Below are 18,844 nucleotides of genomic sequence, written 5' to 3' on the forward strand. Positions count from 1 at the left end.
GGGGGGGGCGGGGGCAAGCAAATCAAGGCCACCATGGTGAGGGAGGGAGTGGGGTTAGGGCAGGCACTGCCCAACCAAGACAGGGCATGGGACAGAGCCATGGGAACCTCATCTGGAGGGCATCTGGAAGGAGTTGGTGTCAGCTCCCTGCTGCTGCACACACCTCCAGGGGAGTCATGGGGGCATGTCTCCCACGGATGTGTGTATGGGGCAGGGGGGTGCATGGGGCCCACTGTGAGCTCAGGGCCGGGCTGTGCTGGCCTCTTCCCAGCCAGGGGGCTGGGCCGGGGCTGTGCTCAGGGCAGGGCAGCAGCAGCACTGGTTGGTCTACAGCCACCCCAAAATTCACCATAGCTCCCCTCCACAACTCCCTTCCCAGTGCCACTGCCCCACCCCTGCCTGTTCCAAGTGCAGCCCTGGCCTAAGCCCCCTGATAGCAAGAGGCCAGGGCAGCCCCTGGCCCTGAACCCATAGCAGGCAGCTGCATTCACCCAGCACACAAATGTGGGGGGCACATGCCCCCCCATGCATTCTCAAGGCTGCATACAGTGGCCACGAGCTATGCGCCCCCCTCCCCACCCCGGACAAACCGCCAAAGCTCCATCCTGCAACCTGCCCAGCTCGGCAGCACCTTCCCCAGATGCATGCCCTTCCTCTCTGTGTATGCCCTTGATCTGCCACCCTCATGCCTCTTTTCCTCCCCCACCCACAGACTTACTGGCAGGAAGCTGCTCTCCAAGCTGCTGGGCTGCATTCCTGGCTACATGCATGCTGTGGCGACAGGCATTCACATGGCATTTTTGGCGACATTACTGGCTATGCTGGCCAAGAAAAGCCTATTACTGATAATGCATATTTTTCCTTTCATTGGTGCCGATACGATATGGACAGATATTTCGGTATACCTCTACTATAATTACATGACTTAATACAATTATTATATATATTTATGCTAGTACTTCTGAGCTCTGATAAACAAGGATTTGGGCTTTCTCTGATAAAAAAAAAAAATCACAAATTGTCTGACAAAATATTGCAAATTCTCTGATAAAACCCCCAAAATCTGTTATTAAAATTAAAAGAGCCCTGTAGCCCCCACTAGCCCTGCTGGTGCCCCTCACTCACTCTCAAAGCCATCCCAACCCTGCTGGTGCCCTTCACTGTCCCAACAGCCCCCCACCCTACTCATGCCTCTTGTCCCCCCCACCCACAGCTCCTGCCCCCCAGACCTGCCAAAGGGTGCCCTCAGCTGCCAGGGTTATGGGGCCAGGGACCCAAGTCTGCAGCTCTCTGCCCCCAACAGCAGGCAGCGGACCTGGCTCCCCCCACTGCTCTGCCTGCTCGGGTGGGGGAGCGGCTGGCTCCTGGGCCCCTCCCCCAGCCCTGCTGGTGGCCCCAGCCAATACCTACAACCCCCCCCCCCCCCCCAGGGGGGCCCCACTTACCTCAGGCTCCAGGAGAAGAATGAAGCTGAGCTGAGCAGAGCTGTGGCGGACTGAGAACCTCAGGCCCTGCCCTTCTCCCTCCCCCTTCCCCTCTGGGCAGGGCTGGGGGTTTCCCACCCTGTTTGCAAACAGTTCTTGCAGGCTGGAGAGCTGTTTGCAAAAGTAGGGAATCCACCGGTTTCTCTGCTAAAAGGAGAAATTTGCATTTTCTCTGATAAAAAGGGGAAATCCATGGTTTTCTCTGTCTTTACATAGGAAATGGAAAACCAGGATCCCTGCTATTCACCGTGGAAAAATACAGAAAAATTATTCTCCTTTAAAGAAGAAAATAACAAGAAACCATGGGCTTCCCCTTGCAGGCTGGCAGAGTTCCAGGGGGGACCAAGAAACAGGGGATACCATGTGCATGCATGTACATGTGCATATGGCCTGCTATACAGCCAGGCAGCAGTGGACAGCAGCTCCCCCAGCTGCCTGCAGGTATGTTTCTGGGGATGGGGCATAGGCAATGGGAGGGGGGGGGGAGAACAGGGTGAGACTTCAGGGAGTGGCAGGGGGGCTGGATCCCTGCTGCTGTGCGTACTCCTGAGGAAGGGAGGATGAGGGGACACATCCCCCGCCCCCAGATTTGTACATGGGGTGGGGGCAGCTGCCAACTGTATCCTCAGTGCTCCCTGCTCCCCTCCCCCTCCCCGCGACAGCCTCCGCAGCCCAGCAGGTGGGACCCAGCACAGGAGAGCAGAGAGGATCAGTGCTGCCACCACCACCACCGCAAGCCCCGTGCCAACCACACCTCCATGGCAAAGTGGCCCCTGCCCACCCACTAGCAGCAAGGGACACAACTTCATTCTGCCACCTCCGCTGCTACCAGGTGGTCAGGAGAGGGGCTTGCCTTGGCCCTGATCGCACAGCCCTGGCAGCTGAGGGGCCCCTTTGGCAGGGCTGGGGGGAGGGGGCTGTGGCTTGGGAGTGAGGGGCAATGGCATGGGCAGGGCACCAGCATACCAGGGCTGCTCAGTGCCACAAAGCAGCGGGGGAGGGGAGGGGTGTTGCATCCTGGTGAGCAAGAAGGGCAGGGGGAGCTCTAATTTTCTAGGATTAAAAAACCCAAAATATAACACCAAAATATGTAAGTATTTAGAATTTATTTTATTATAATGATTGAGGCACTGGTAGGCTTCCAAACTGCTTTAAAATTGTAAATTTATCAATAATTGTGTTCAACTGATACCTATATATTTGTGAATTTTTAATCAGAGAATTCGGGATTTTAAAACAGAAAAATCAGGATCTCTGTTCATTACAGACCAGGATTCTATTATCTTGAACACTATACAAAATACAATACGACAAAACAATATACAGGTCAGTCGCATCTTACGCGGGGGTTAGGTTCTGAAGTCAGCATGTAAGGTGAAAATCGTGTATAGTCAAATTGTGTATTACCGTGCGAGCGGTGACTGCCTCTGCTTCCAAAACCTCCTCCCACAGAGCCGTGCTTAGAGCTGTGCAGCCGGCGGCAGCGGCGCAGCACTGGGTGGTGGTGGGGATGGCTGCATGCCACCCAGCCACCACCATGCTCACCCACACAGACCCGGGCACGGCTCCATGGCGACAGGGGGAGGTTTGGGAGGCAGTGGCCGTCACTGCCATAATGGGCCTCCAGGTAAGCGGCAGCACCGCGTGTAAACTCAAGCCCCGCCCCACCTCCCACCCCGCATATAGTTGAATTCGCGTAAGTTAAATGCACGTATGATGCGACTGACCTGTAACTCTCCAGGGCTAGTGTAGACTAGAGATTGACAGCTTACAGCCTGGAGGTCAGATTCAGCTGATGGAGTCATTAGATCTGGCCAGCAGATCTGGGGCTTCCACCACATTCAGCAAAGGATTTCAGCTGCAGGCATCCCCTTCCACGTTGTGCTGCCGCAACAAGCAGCACTGGCTGTAGGCAGAACCTACTGCTCACCCACCTCTCTAAAACCAAGCTGGGTCATTCTAGCCTACAGCCAGAAAAGGTTGCTGATTGCTGGCGTAGACAAAATGACAGACTGGGGAATATAAGGAAGCAATGAAACAATATTGGCCAGCACCAGGGCACAGTGACAACCTTACTTGTGTCAAGTTTTTTTTGTAGTTAGGATGGAGGAGAGTTTTAAGAAGAAATCTGAAAGTTAATTCAGTATCTTTGCATATCTTTATCTTTGAATTCTTCTCAAATGAAAGAGGCAGCACAGGAGAAAATATGAAAGTGTTCATTTGAAAATATAAACAACTGGTGGATTGAGGGTGGCATCAATGGCCAACTGAAGGTGGGTGAGAGAATAACGTAGGTCAGTGACTGTCAACCAGGGGTATACATATGTCCGGGGGTACTTGGGAAGGCCCTGGGGGGTATGCATGGGTGGGCAGGGACAGAGCGCCGCCACCCACCACGCAGCACCGCCACCTCCCAGAAGCAGGGCTGGGGGAGAAGGGGGTCATCAAGGGCAGCAACGCCCCTCTGCAAGCCATAAAAGGTGCAGGTGTGGAGAAGCTCACCCACCACTCTGCGCTGCCGCCACTTTGCAATCCTCGTCTTTCATACAGAAATTCAAGTATAATACCAGCAAAGATGGGGAGAAGGGAGATGGGAGACTTTAAAAAAGCTGTCCTAAAAGTCAGCCAGCAATGGCTAATTCTGTTGCTTTGCTCTTCAAGTGATTTGGATAACAACTGGGCAACAAAGGGAGGTGTGGCTGGCTTGAGCTGACGAAACAGAAGAGTGTAACGGAGCCGAAGCTACCCATCTGTCAGGTCCTAACAGCAGTCAAGCCACATCAGCTACATTAGTAACCTTCACAGACACAAGCATGTAAGGTAACAAAAAATAAGTGTGTGTACAACAGTTGTAAAGCTGCTTGTAAATAGTATTCTTGTAAAAAATATTATCTGATAGTGTGCACATTTTTCATCTTTTTCTTTCAAGAATCAGCTTCAGAATTCTTTGACAAAATTTACCTCCAAGGCGCCAGAAATTTTTGCAATGCTTATGTTATACCTGTCAAGATCTGATGACTGTATGTTATGTATTCATCGGAACAGAACCACTACACTTAGTTACAGGCTATCATCAACCAATTCATTCTCTTGCTAAAATCAAGTCATCCAATTACTCCTTGACTAATCAAGGCTGTTTTGGCTTTTTCTTTTTTCAAAAGGTACTCAACAGCATAAACAGTTCACTTACAAGAAATGGAAAGGGGCTAATCAGCAGAATTATTGTTTTGCTGCTACAATTTGCAGTATTTAAATGTAGTTGCTGATTGGACTGAAAGTTTTATAATATAGCATATGAAACTAGTTTGACAAAAATGAAGCTGTCTATAGGCTATGCTTTATTGTCCTTATCTACCAAAGATCATTTTATTGCAGGGATGTTAAAATTATTGAAAAACCAGTAACTGCAGATAAGTTTTATTCTGGTTTTGAATGCAGCTAGGTACAATGTATAAGCACCTTCAAAACAAATTCAGTTATTTGCAACAGCCGCTTCTTTGTGTTTTCTTATCTTTGTTACTTATTAATAAGATTGAATGAGGTATTTGAAAAAAAGTAAAATTCATAATAACGCTCAATTCTAGGAAAAATGTTTTAATAACTTGTGTTTATTAAGAAGATCACCATTTAAAAGGATATAAAGATTATTTCATAAGTAATGAACAGGATATTCATACTCATTAGAATCTCAAATGTACACCCGATTACCTAAAACAGAACTTCTGTCAGTATTTTTCATAGAGAAAAATTTCATCTTCTTATTTAATAAACACATTTGTAAAACACAGTTTGATACTAATTGGAAAGAGCAGAAATAGGAAAGAGTAGCTGATAGGTGCTCTTCTCCAACAAATGTTCAACAAGTATTATCATCAAGAGTACCCACTTGAACACAGATATAGCACCATACATATGTCTGCATATATCAATAAGGGGCTGAACTGAGTCATAATCGTCTTTATATTCATCAAAGTAAAACGGTGTTATGACTTGTTGCTTTTTCTTTCTTTTTAATTACAGGATGGCTGTTCTTGTGAGCTACAGAAAGGAAACAAGACTAAAGAGATTTTACATACGCATAGGTAGGTACAGGCCAATATTTTCATAGTAGTACCATAAGTAGTAGGGGGATTTGCTATGAAAGCAATGGTATCCTTAGCAATTGTGGTGCTAATATACTGAACATTAAAGTATTATACTTAGAGGATGCTAGACTTTACTACCTGTTCTTTGTTCACAATTAAAAGCCAAATCATGTTACACAATAAGCACCCCATAAAACTTCTTAAATGTGGCATATGTTAATAATGACAAATGCAAGGTGGAGATGTAGCAAAGCTACTTTTAAAAGTTAATTTCAAGAAAAAATGCATCAACTTGTAAATAGAAACCAAATATTCTTTATGGATGAATATTTTTCAGCTGCAGAAGGCACCCCTGCCAATGTCTTCAACATAAGTAAAATCAATTACAGAAGGCACACCTGCCAATGTCTTCAACATAAGTAAAATCAAGTACAAAAATAGTAAATAAAACACCGCGATAAACCTTGACTTCTGGAGAAATAATTTTTCAGATGTCTTTTGTGGTTTTGTTTTGTGCCACAGTCCTTTAAGTTTTGTCTTCATAAAGCCCTAACTAGTTGTAATCATTTGCAGTCTAATTGTGGACATTTATCTGCTTTTCTTATGCATAGAACATAGCTATTAAAGCTGAATGGTGATGGTGTGAAGTATAGGTTAAATTGGGTGAAATTAAAGCAAATTACTCTGGGATATGGAACTCTGAAAATAGAAACCGCCAATGATTTGCAACCCTCTTGATGATCAGCTTCACAGAACCCTAAATGACAAGAAAACTTACATATTTTAAAGTTAACTAGATTTTTTTTTAAATAATATGTATAAATTTATTTTAAATGCAAGCACTCAGTGACTGTGGCAATAATTATTTTGTTTTACTTGTACTGTAGTAATGTAAGAGAAGGCTTTAATTCCCATTAAAAACACTTGTTTTTATTCTTAAGTTTAGCCTGATTTTAAATAACTGAAAAGGAGTTCAGAATGTGAACTGCAGTGTTAATTACTCTGAACACAATATTATATTTTATACATGCAATCTGATCTCACACACAGAAGTGTCTGTGAAAGATGCTTGTTTGTTATAAAGGAAAGTCATTAGCTGGATTTTTACCAGCACTGAACCGCATTTGGGCATTGGGGGAAGGGAGAGGGGGTCAGAAGAGCCTGACTCGAGCACCAAAAAAGAAATGACAATCAGTCCTCAAATCTTTAAACAACCATTCTATAGGAGAGAGAGATCTCTGTCTTCATTAACTAACATACACAGAGAGAACATGCAAGTCTAAGAACAAGACAAAGGCAACAGTATCAGATTTAAAGAACTTATTATCTGGTTTCTAATTGTACAAAGAGACTCATAAATAATAAACTTTTGATTTGCATAGAATAACCTTTCATCCAAGGATCTTAAAATCACATTGCAAAGAGAAGGAGAAAATTATAACCTGTTTCAAAGATGGAGAAACAGAGGCAGAGGGGGTCATTTAAGATCACCTGATAAGTTAGTAAAAAAAAAATGAAACTGTGCTGCTAATGAATTAGTTTTTATCAAAGGAAAGATGCAACCAAGAAAGAACAAGGATCATATCCTTCTGCGTATGATGTTTGGATGTTCATAACAACATTCATGATTGATTCCTAATGTAAAATATGTTAACACACCATTGCTCTTTCACACCTTGGCCGCATCCAGATGTAGTAGGTATTCCACAAACAGAGCCTTCTCTCTGCTGAGATTTGTCATGAAATTGGTCTCGCTAGCAAGGGGAAACTATCTGAGAGCTAAAGAGATGCATCTTGGAGCCTGCACTGCCTCAATCTCCAAAGGGCTAACTATGACTTCCTGTGATTTCTTATTCAAAATGCTATCACTGACTCTATAACACATCCTGTTAGGGAAGGACTTCTGACAAGGCTATTCTCTGGAAAACTTATGAGACAATCCAATACTGATCTTGGCAAATGTCACAGCTTGGGCTGGTGATGCGAGTAGACCCTCCAAAAAAAGCCAACACATCATATTATAATCTTATTTTTCTGAGAAGAATGACATTCTAACAGCGCTATTTAAAAGAACTATGAAGTGCCCAAGAAAGGTTGGCCATTTTATTTAAATACAGCCTTGTCAACTGGAGCAGCAGCAGGACAACTCTAGAAGGTAACTTGGCCTGTGTCAGTGTCCAAACAACCACAAAAAGACCAAGGGAATAAAACCCTCTCTTTCAGAAGTCTCCTTGTTTATCTGAGCTAACTAATCACTTGCTTTATTTTGATTACTTTTTGAGAGATGGAAAGACCTTTCTTTTGTCAGTGAAGAAGTGCATTCTAGGCGATTCATCTCCTAAGTTAAAGAGCTCTTGTGTTTGATCAGTCAATAGCCCCAGGTCCTGGAATAAAATTTCAGCACACAGATCACACTGTTGTTGTTGATGCTACAAGCAATGAATTCTATATTAGCCAAACATTTAGATAGGAGATTACTGATTGCCCTTCTTCCTGAAGGCACTTAACAAGTTCATCCTTTTTTGGAAACTTTCTTGGAGGTGCAGCAATATTACAGAGAATAATATGATAATGCAAATGCCAAACTCAAAAGCAAATTTAGGTATTTATAAGAGGCAAGCAAGGTTAAGAGCCATCAGTGTTGCATAATAACCTGATTCAATGACTGATAACAAATTACTCCATTGTTTTAAAACTCTAGAAACAATCCACAAATATTATCAAACATGTCCTCCTCTGACATCATCTGGACAGTAAAATAATTAGAGTACAATTCTCATTTCTTTGCTTTCAGGTGTACCAGTAGGAAAAAACCAGGTTGTAATTCAGACTGAGCCTTTTATTAGATTTACGTAGACTGAAAAAAATGTGTCTTTTTCCTGAACTTCATGGAAGGTTATGTAAATAAAATGTGGTCTTCTCTCTGAATCACTGCTACACATATTTTCTTTGGGAAGAAACAGAAAGGCTTGAGCTGCCCAATATAAAATAGGAAGAAGAACAAAGATTTGAGTTCCTTCTCTTGGGCCCAGAAAAAGTAGAGAGGATCTCTCGCATCTACTACAATATGTAAAGCTTTGTCCAATACAAAGCAAAGCATTCTGATACCATTTGAAACAGGTTCCCTAAGTATTCCTACTGTTTATTAGATATATATCTATGAAGTTCACATATGACAAGGAAGGACATACAAATATAGGCAGGTAAGCCAAAACTGGCATCCCTTTTAGGCATGTAAAGAAGACTAGTTTCTCCTTCATTCTCATGGCTGATTTCATGTTCATGTGTGTTTAAAAGCAGCATAACACAATTTATTCATTTGTATTCTGCTAGCCTTAATGCAAACATATCCAAAAAGATGGCCCCTTTCAAAAAGAATTTACGAAGTAATCTGAGCAGACAATTGAAAGGTGAAAAATAAGGCTCTTTCATTATTTGATTAAAGGACAATCTGTACTTCTAATACACTGGTATGTAACTTTATGTTCCTAATACCTTTGACATTGTCTGTATTTTATGTTCTACACCTATGTGTTGCATTACCAGAGGTATAACTATACATTCTGATGCCTTGGGAAAAATTCTGGGGAAGGAGCTGGAAGGCAAAAGTAAGGGTTCCTTTTTCACATCTGGAGCAGCCCCAAACCACCCAGCTGTAGGAGCTGGGTGCTTGGATACAGCAAGAGCAGCCCTGCAACACCCAGCCCTAGATGATGACCTGTAGAAACCCTGTGTTGCCCAGCCATAGGAGAATCTTAACTGCCCTGGGAACTCAAAGACCCCTGGCTCCTGCTATGTCCCAGCACAGTTCCTACAGCTGGGCAGCAGAGCTATTCCAGCCTGGTTGAAGGACCAGCAAAGCTGCCCCAGATGCGGCGAAGACTCTTGGGGAGGAAGGCATCATTCTGGCACCCCCTCTACACTGGTGCCCCTCAACACTCTCCCCCTTCATGCTACTGTGCATCTATTCCCATTTAGATTATAAATTATTTTCAACAAGGAATTTTATTTCAGAATTATGTAGTGCCAAACACAATTGGAAAGGACCATGACTGGGGTCTATGGTGCTACCATAATAAAAACATGTACTAAAATAATTATATGTTAATCAAGAGAGACTATTATTTAGAGCACCAAAGTGAAACGCACAACGGACAAGAAACTGAGCATTACTCATCCTCCTGCCTATTTTTGTAAGAAAGAACGAACTGGTAAACAGCAATCCTGTAAATTCTCCAGGGCTGTCCCAACTGGTGGCCTGTAGGTCACATCTAGCCTCAAAGGGTTAATATTCAGCCATCTAGCTACCACTTCTCCGTTGCTCCTACTGCTGCTGTGGCTGGGGTCTCCGAGGCAAAGTATCATGGCAATAGAGGGACCAGTAAGCCCACTGCCTGTATGGTGGAGAGGGTTGCACTGGCCACATAGGTGGGATCCCTGGGACCCCATACGGCATGTAGCCCCTGCAACATGTGGCATGCATGGTGTGTAGCCCACAGACCTCGAACAGTGCAGTGTGAAATCCCCCAGCTGCTCAGAAGTTAGACACCAGCATCTGTAGTCAAGGCAACAAAACTAGATGGTCAGCTGTAACGGAGATTTCTGACTCTTTTAAAGGAAGTCTGTACCACATACAGGTTTCCCTCAATTTTTGCAGTAGATGTGTTACCAGGGAACGGCACATAAATCGAACCCAGTTTACAATGAAACAGATAGGGATGCGTTCCCATGGTGGTGAGGGAGGGAGAGAGTGAGGCTGGGGCTAGGGAAGGAGCAGGGAGAGGGGTACGGCACAGCCCAGTGGCTGCAAGCAGGAGGCATCTGCTGCTCCCAGGGCTGCAGCAGGGGTAGCACCAGGCTCTTGCCACAGCCCACCCCAAGTGCCGGGAAGAGCCTGGTGCTGCTGCCAGCTCCGGTCTGCACCGGCCGCCAGCTCCAGCCTGCTCGTCCCATTGCAGGCAGCTGCCCATCCCTGCTGCAGCCCTTGGAGTGGCAGATGCCGCCTGCTTGCAAGCCACTGGGCTACGACGCACCAAGCGGTTAAGGGCATGATGCCCTGGGGGGTTCCGGGCATGGCACAGCCCAGTAGCTGCAAGCCGCTGGCATCGGCCACTCCCAAAGCAGCTGTAGCAAGGGCTGTGGTCAGTGGGGCCCCGGCCCCACAGACCTTTCCCCTCCCCTCAAACTCACATACTTACCTGCTTGGGGGAAGAGGGAGCACGCCTATACCTATCGCATAACAGCAAATTTACTTCGCATATAACAAATTTCATGTATAAAAAGGGTCATTGCATAAGAGCAAATTTGCATAAATTGAACCCGCATAAATTAAGGGGAAACCTGTACCACTCATCTTTCCCATTTCACATTCAAGGCAGAAAATAGAGAGGGGGAACCAATGACATTTAATAGAACTCTTTCTGTACAAAAGCATGGGATGTAAAACAATTGTTACCCATTTAAACACTATGATTGAATGAAATTGATAAAAGCTAGGAGAAATTAAAAAATGAAACACTTTAACCTACAAAAAAGATTATTTTAAAGTTATAGAGTATTTGGGGAACTAATTAGCTTAACTGTAGCAGCATGACACTAATACTCTAATATGATAAAACACAAGCAAACAGTATTTCATACAAAAGTTATCAAATATTGGATTACATATTTAAGTACCTCCCAAAATGCAAGCTATATATTTTACTGATTAATCACTGCTTTAAAAAAAACCAAAACAAAACAAAACTGATTTCTCTGCTTTTCAAAGAGTAAATTGGTTTCATTGTTTTGTTATTGGTAGCAATTGGCATTCCGTGTATTTCTACAACTGAATATTTCTCCATTGAGCAACATCTGTTTTGAGGTACCATGGAAATTATTTTGGGTAGATACAAAATACAAGGTAAGACCTACAGTCTTCATTGACAATGTCTATGGAATATTCTGACTAATGTTTATGCATGTCATTCATATGATACAACTTAATAATTCCCTACCTATTTTTTATTTTGACAAGTACTTTTAAAACATTTTTTTAAATTAATTAGATTAGAAAATTCATGCAATAAACTACGTGTGCCCATGATCACTGTTTTACTTCTTGGCACTTCAGCCATCTTCAAAAAGTAGTATTTATAAACCTATAGCAGCAGTAGTAGCTCATTTCACAACATAATCACTTGTAAATTTCAACAGGATTAAGAACCATCAGTGTAACCAAAATGCTAAACAGTAACATTTATCAAAAATCCCTTCAATAGTCTCTCTCATAATTTAAGATTATTACTGAAAACAAACTACTATGAAGATAAACTACCACTAAATTACATGACTTGCTTCTTTTTGTCATAAGGCACATTGTTTAAAGTGGTAAAAGGTTGGTTAAAGGAATCCTTTGCTCCTCCTATCCTCCATGAATGGTTAGTACCCTTCAATTAATTGTAGTATTAAAATTTTGATGCTTCAGGTGAAGAATAGGCTTCAGGCTAAAATGAAATCTTAAAAGAATAATGATTCTTTTTCCAGACAATCTTCTAAAAAATCAAAATAAATCTAAGACAGACCATGAAATAAGATATAATTTATCTCTTAGATAGAAATAACAATATTCTTTTTAATAAATAAATAGTATCTTTTTCATATTCTTAGTAGAAATCCATTATGCTGAAGCAAGTGAATCAGATGCAAAGCAGTACTAAAAATGTTATTGTGGATGTTAACCCCTTTCTTGTAAAATACAAGTTATTTGCTCAACTGGTTGATTAGCTAGTTTATAGAAAGTTAAGTGATTGCTTCTCTCGTGTATTGCTCTGATGAGCTAAATCTCATAACCCCACTTCTTGTTGGTTTATTTTGCTCTATTTTACTTCAATCATAACTATATTCCAAAATGATGTTTTCATTGCATTCTCTAACTATCTGGCACCATCTAGTAGCCACAAATGCTGTTTTTGCCTGAAACTATAAGAGTAATAATAGTGAACATGATAATGATGTATACAGAAGCTAATGCATTTTTATATAAAAAATATTATCTAGATCTTAACCAGTTAAGACACTGAACATTTTACGATGAGGTAGCAGCTGACTACACGCATTAGTACCTATCTGTACAGTGTACAAAAGCATTCTACCTCCCTTGAAAGAGCACATGCTGAACACCCTCATCAATTTACAAATAATTTCCAATTAGATCAAGAATTTATAGCAAATCCCTAGCAATAGTTAGCATTTCTGTACAGCTGTTTAAGCACAATTTCAATATATACTGTTTTACTCTTCCAAAAACAAATACTAAAATGCTTTATTATTATTGGAGTCCTTGACAGTCAAGACATTTTTAGAAATGCTTAAGCACAGCTTCTGGAAGACCCCAAAATCCTTTTAGAGCCAAAGTAAGTAAAGTGCACTGAGGCTACTTGCAGTGCTCCTGAGCTGTGATTCAATGGACATCTTCAATTTCCAGAAGTGGTCAAACAAACATGAATACACAACCCCCATCCTTCTATTCCTTGGGGGCGGGGGGGCGGGGATTTTACAATTAAAAGAATGCAATGCTTTTGAAATATATAACTACAGCTTTTTTAAGCTGAAAAGATTTTTCTCCTTTTACTGTAGATGTCAAATCCATCATGAAGCAAAATTTTGTTTTTAAAAGACTTCCCTCAATGAAGCAGTTCATTTCTCTGCCATTTAGTTCACTGTATTTTTTACAAGCACCAGACTGAGCAAACTATGATTGAGAGAAGCCATCTTATGCACATTGCTGTTGTCCCACATCATTCAGAACAAACCTTTTTAGATCGTTAACTACCACAGGAGTGCTGATTACACAGGCACCAGCAATTTCCTAACCAATGACCACCTGAACAATGATGTGTTCAGCTTCTCAGACCCTGAAGCCTTTCAAAGGTGAATCATTTCACAGTTTGGAACTAGATCTCCATAGCAACTTCCCTTTGAGGGTTTTAGAATCACCATCCAGTAATTCTATGATCATCAAGCTCAACCATTCCCAATGGTTCTTTTCACAGCAGATGGAAAAGGAAGCCTTGAAATTTTACAGTCTATTTCAAGCAATTCATCTGGCAGCCTATTAGAATTCAAAATATTTCGACCTTCAATCACAAAGCATGTTATCTGAAGCTGTGGTGATCTCAAGTCAAGACAAGCAGACGTTTTAGTCTAATCATCCATGATGAGAAGAGACTGACAAAAACTCTTAATTCAACCACCATCAAAATGCTTATTTTAACTGCATGAAAGTCTTTCAACAGGCAATGAAAACACACCATGTACCATTTTATCACAACCTTCCATTCAAGGGAAATATGAATTCTGAATATTGACATGGATCTTTGCACTCCCAGACAGCTTTTGAACAAATATCTCCTTCTTAACAATCAGTAAAAATCCAATTTTATTCTATTATTCTCTGCAACTGATGCTAGAAACTATGGAAATAAACTGCAATTAACTTTTTCCTAAGTCACTTTTATAAACACTATAAATAAAGGAAACTAGATCCATCAATAGCTATTTTTCAGGTATGTTCTAATAAATTCAATCAGCTAGTCTGAGAACATAAATGCCAGAAACTACTGCACTAGGTAAGATCTTGAATAAAAAGTCAATTTTCATGAGTCTATGGATTTTTTTCTCCCTTTTTTGTTCATGTAATCCAATTCCCTTCTCTTAAATATCTGAAGTCAGGCACTGAAATAATTATGAAGACTGCCATGTGCATGAAAGATTTAAAGTAAAGTAAAAGAGCCTTTTCCTCCACTACCCCAATTTGACTAATCCCAATTTTGCAATATTATTATTTTATTTAAGACCTTTAGAAGAGTAAAAAGAATGTTTGGGTGCTTTGTGGGAAAAACACCTAGTAATGCTAAAATGAGGTTTCTAACTAGAACTTCAGAAAGTTGCTGCTTTCAGCAACAAAAAACAAATAAAGCACCAAAATGTATTTAGGGAAAAACCTTAACAGAAATTATGAACACAAGCTGCTGAGATAATTTAAGAGTTCAGAACATAAACACGTTGCTCAATTTACTGTTAGTCTTAGTAATTACTAGCTGGAATTTTTATATTAAATATGAATGTTTTAACTAATGAATGGTTAAGTTCTCCTGACTTAAAATATGAAAAAGTTTCAATCACTACACACGCATACTGAAGCCCAAATCTAACACAAAACAGTACCTAAACTATTTGGTAAAATTTCTGTAAGGTTTTTAGATACTTGCAGAAGTGACAAATATTTTCAAGTTCTTCTTACTTTTCTGGAAGGTGTTTTTTAATACAGGAAAAAAAGGGGGAGGGAGTTACTGCTGTTTATATATACGGTTCTTAAATCAGCTACATCAGTAGCCCCAATTTAGGTCTTGCAACACAAGACAGCCAGGCTTAAAATGCCATATTTCATTGGGCTATTGAAAACAAGAATGAAATAACTTATCTCCTTTGGAATCTATACTATATTAGTGTTGAGTTTTATCACTTTGCTTTTTATGGGGTTTACAAACACTTTAACAAGAAGTTTAAACAAATATAAGAGAACTTGAATAATCTCTGATGCAATGCTTTACTAAGTGGCATCATACTTAGAGTTAATACTTACAATGAACATAACACATCTATTTTCAATTTTTTTCCGTAAAAGAAAAGAATATGATGAAGTGATTTGATATGAAGTGATATGATGAATATGATGAAAAGCTTTCAAAGTACCGGAATTTTGTCTCTGCTCATAATTCTCCACCTCTTTCAAAGCTAGTTCATGATCAGGGTTGCACAGTTTTTATATTAAGCTTCCCCAAGATCTGAGGAGAAAAAGTATGTAGATACGGCCACAAAATTTAACTAGGGATCATGCTAGGATTAAAAGATTCAATGTAGCAAATGAAAAAGTTATGCATCAACTGAAAATGTAAGCTGTTTATTTCTATCCACATCTGATTGCTAAAACAAAACCACTAGAATCTCAGAAAAAAGATACCAAGGAAAATCTCTTGGGTAGTTAAAGCACCATCTCCTGCAAAGACCAGAGTTGAAGACAATTATATGAAAACAATATTAAAACTGCTTGTGGTTTCCAGTGTCAGATTAGTTACCTCAATGGCCAAAATAAACTCTTTAAAATATTGTCATAAAGAGGCCAAAGAAACTATTGGAAGTATTCCACATTAAGAAAAAGTTTAGCCAACAATATAAATCATTCCAATTGTTTTCCTTTCTATATAAAGGATATTCAAAACCATACGAGTTTTACCTCACTCTTATGAAACTTATCTTAAATTTTGCAACAATGGGTCAAACATCTACAAAAGTGTTCTGCACAACTTTCTATTCAGTGCTCATCCATCAATAACCTAATACAAAATTAAAACTCAAGACTGAACAAGACTACTTATATTCAAAACATTTTTCTAATTCAAATCAAATAGCATAACAACGGTGCTAAATTAGGTAAACAAGCCTAGTGATATACAAACAGTCTACCGGTAATGCAGCAATTATGGAACAGAACTTCACTACTGAAAAATGTTTGTGAGAATTGTTTTTACCCTAAACTGTCAGTAAATAATTGTCTGCGATTGCAGAACTTACCAAATTAAAAGTACGACTACTATTCATTTAAACGTATCAAACCATTTTGTGGCTATATATATAGTTTTAAAAAATCCACTGCATTTTGTTACTATTAGTTATAAATAGAAATCTTAACAACCTAATAAGTAGTTCTTACAAAGTGTTCCTAAATCATGTCAGAAATATCCCCCAATATCTAGGCATTTAATTCTTGATCTCTGCCACACAACCATATCTGCAAGAAACCCTGATCCTAAATAGTGAGGTAATACATAACTACCGTGTTTAACAATCTAGAATAACCTTAAGTTTATTTCATAACATATAATCAAGCAACATACAGTAATTAAAGCACACTGAAAACAGCAGTTACTAGCTAATTAACATTACAGAAACACTTTTCTTAATGATGCAAAAAGACAAAGTACATTATATAGTGTAGTTTGCTATAAACCTTGTTCAGAACAGTAGAAACTTGATTTGAGAATCAGAAATTACTTTACATTATTTTATAACTCAGAGTAATTTTGCATAAATTATCTACACACAAATAAGTATTTGAGATTATCCTGGTCTGATTGTTGCCCGCATTTAGTGTGAGCATCACCAATACAAAAGCACCAATACAGGCTTACATGGCTCCTCACTAAACTTTGGCATGTGAAAATATGCTCAGTTTTACAAATCCTTACTTATGTATATGAGCTTTATCGTTTCTGCAGGAGCAAGCTACTATGCTGCTATCATCACAGTACTTGACCTCTAACTGGGACAGCAAGCTGAGGAGAGATCCAGTAGCAACAGTGCTGAACTACAGATCAATTAACAGGAAGCAGCAAGGATTGCCAGCATATCCCTTTTAGAAAGAACACTCCAATGAGGCACTAAGCCTACGCTGGCCTGCAGCCCAAGATCACCAATATACTGACTAACTGAAAAAACATTTAAAGATGGACCTAAAATACAAGTAGAGATGCACGGTCTTACATGCTATTGTTAAATGATGTTTCCCATTTCTTGTATTTCACCATTATTTGTAATCCAGTAGCACCCACATTATTTTAGCTAATATTTGCACTTATATGCAGAGAGGGGCAGGCAGTCCCTGCCCTGAGAAAAGATTTCATTTTGCATGAATAATTTCATACAGAAGCACCCTTACTTTTATCTCTTCAATCCAGCCAGCATTTATTAATTTCCATACCTGTCTTGTTTCAATCTTAAATTAATCCTCTTTTCCATTTAATATCACAAATTATTTCTTACCATAAAGTACATTTTCATACCACTGCATTTCCTTAGCAGAAGTGTGTACAGCAGCATATAGATGACATCTCTACAGGTTTACTGTTACTTTAAATCTAAAAGTACACATTTAGATAAATTTGGACATATACAAATTAAATATTTGTCACAATAACCCTCTGCATTTGAATGTTACCATACATATTCACACTACTAACAGCACACAGCAAAAAAGACAAGCAGGCACCAGGAAAATAATTTCTTCCTTTCAAATGCTCTGAATTCATTTCCATCTTTACTGCTAAGCAGGAACAAGAAACACTTTCAAAGAAATGTTCCAGGGGTGGAAAAAGAGCTAACATGAACATTTGTCTGTAATTCATTTGTTGCCTCCCTACCCCCTTTTGTGGGCTTGCTATAGGATGGGATGTAGCATAACATTCCTTTACCTTAAGAAATCAGCATTTTAAGGACCTAGAAAATATTCCCCTCTTTCATATCTGTATTGCAGCCCAGCCCCTTCTCAGTCAATTATTCCAGTTTGTATTTTTCTGACATAATGGGCGCATCCAGACGAGCACACACGTGCGGTCTGTGGCACTGCAGACCCATCTGCGGCACTGTATACAACATGAACCGCAGATGCAGGCATTCCCCACACTGCTAATTTGCAGCGTGGCCCGGGGGGGAGGGGGGAAAGATTTGACACCCAGAGATCCCAGTATCAAAAAAACCTGTACCTAAAAGCAGCAGTGCGGTCCACAAGGCGGCAGCATGCGCCACCTGAAACTGAAGCCTGGCCAGCTGGAGCCACGCTCCAGCTGTCTGCCTGGCTCCCTGCTGCCAAATCACTAAAGCTGCACCTCTGAGGCGCTCAGCCCCCAGGTAAGGCTGTTGGGGCCAGCCCAGGTGCTGGCCCCGCCTCTCCTAACCCCCTGGAACTGGAGTACCACCCAATTCACAAAAGTTATAAAGGTGTGCCTTGAGTCTAATGAGCAGTGCCTTGAATTTAAAAAAAGTTAAGAACTACTGATTTAGAGTAACAAGGTTATCTAGGGCACTGGTTCTCAACATTTTTTGTAAAAGGACCCATTTGCCAAGATCGATGGCTTGTCCCAACCCACAACGCCCTGGCTCCGCTGGTGCCCTGGGCAATGGTGGGGCCCCTCACTCCCACAATCTACTGCCTACCTCCAGCCCTGCTGGAGGGGGCACCCAGCTGCCCCCATCCTGCTTGGGCCAGAAAACAACCAACAAGCAACGTGTACTGCCCCTATCCTGCCCCCCTACCCCCCCTGAGAAGTGAGTGCGGGCCCCTGCATGCATGGGCCCTGTGCCACCAGCCCAGGTATGCAGCTCCCCACCCCAAAGGACCACTCCTGCCCCCTTCCCCCACTGAACAGCCAGACAACTCCCCCCACTCCCCCTGCCCTG

General features: G+C 41.1%; 1 protein-coding gene across 1 annotated transcript in view; it reads right to left on the bottom strand.

Annotated features, from left to right (window-relative positions):
• The window catches only part of OLA1 (Obg like ATPase 1), a 181,388-nt gene that overhangs the window by 90,652 nt on the left and 71,892 nt on the right, over positions 1-18,844 (bottom strand). The gene's annotated exons all lie outside the window — the stretch shown is intronic.

The sequence above is a fragment of the Alligator sinensis genome, unplaced genomic scaffold (genome assembly GCF_000455745.1).
Source record: "Alligator sinensis unplaced genomic scaffold, ASM45574v1 scaffold321_1, whole genome shotgun sequence".
NCBI lineage: Eukaryota > Metazoa > Chordata > Crocodylia > Alligatoridae > Alligator > Alligator sinensis.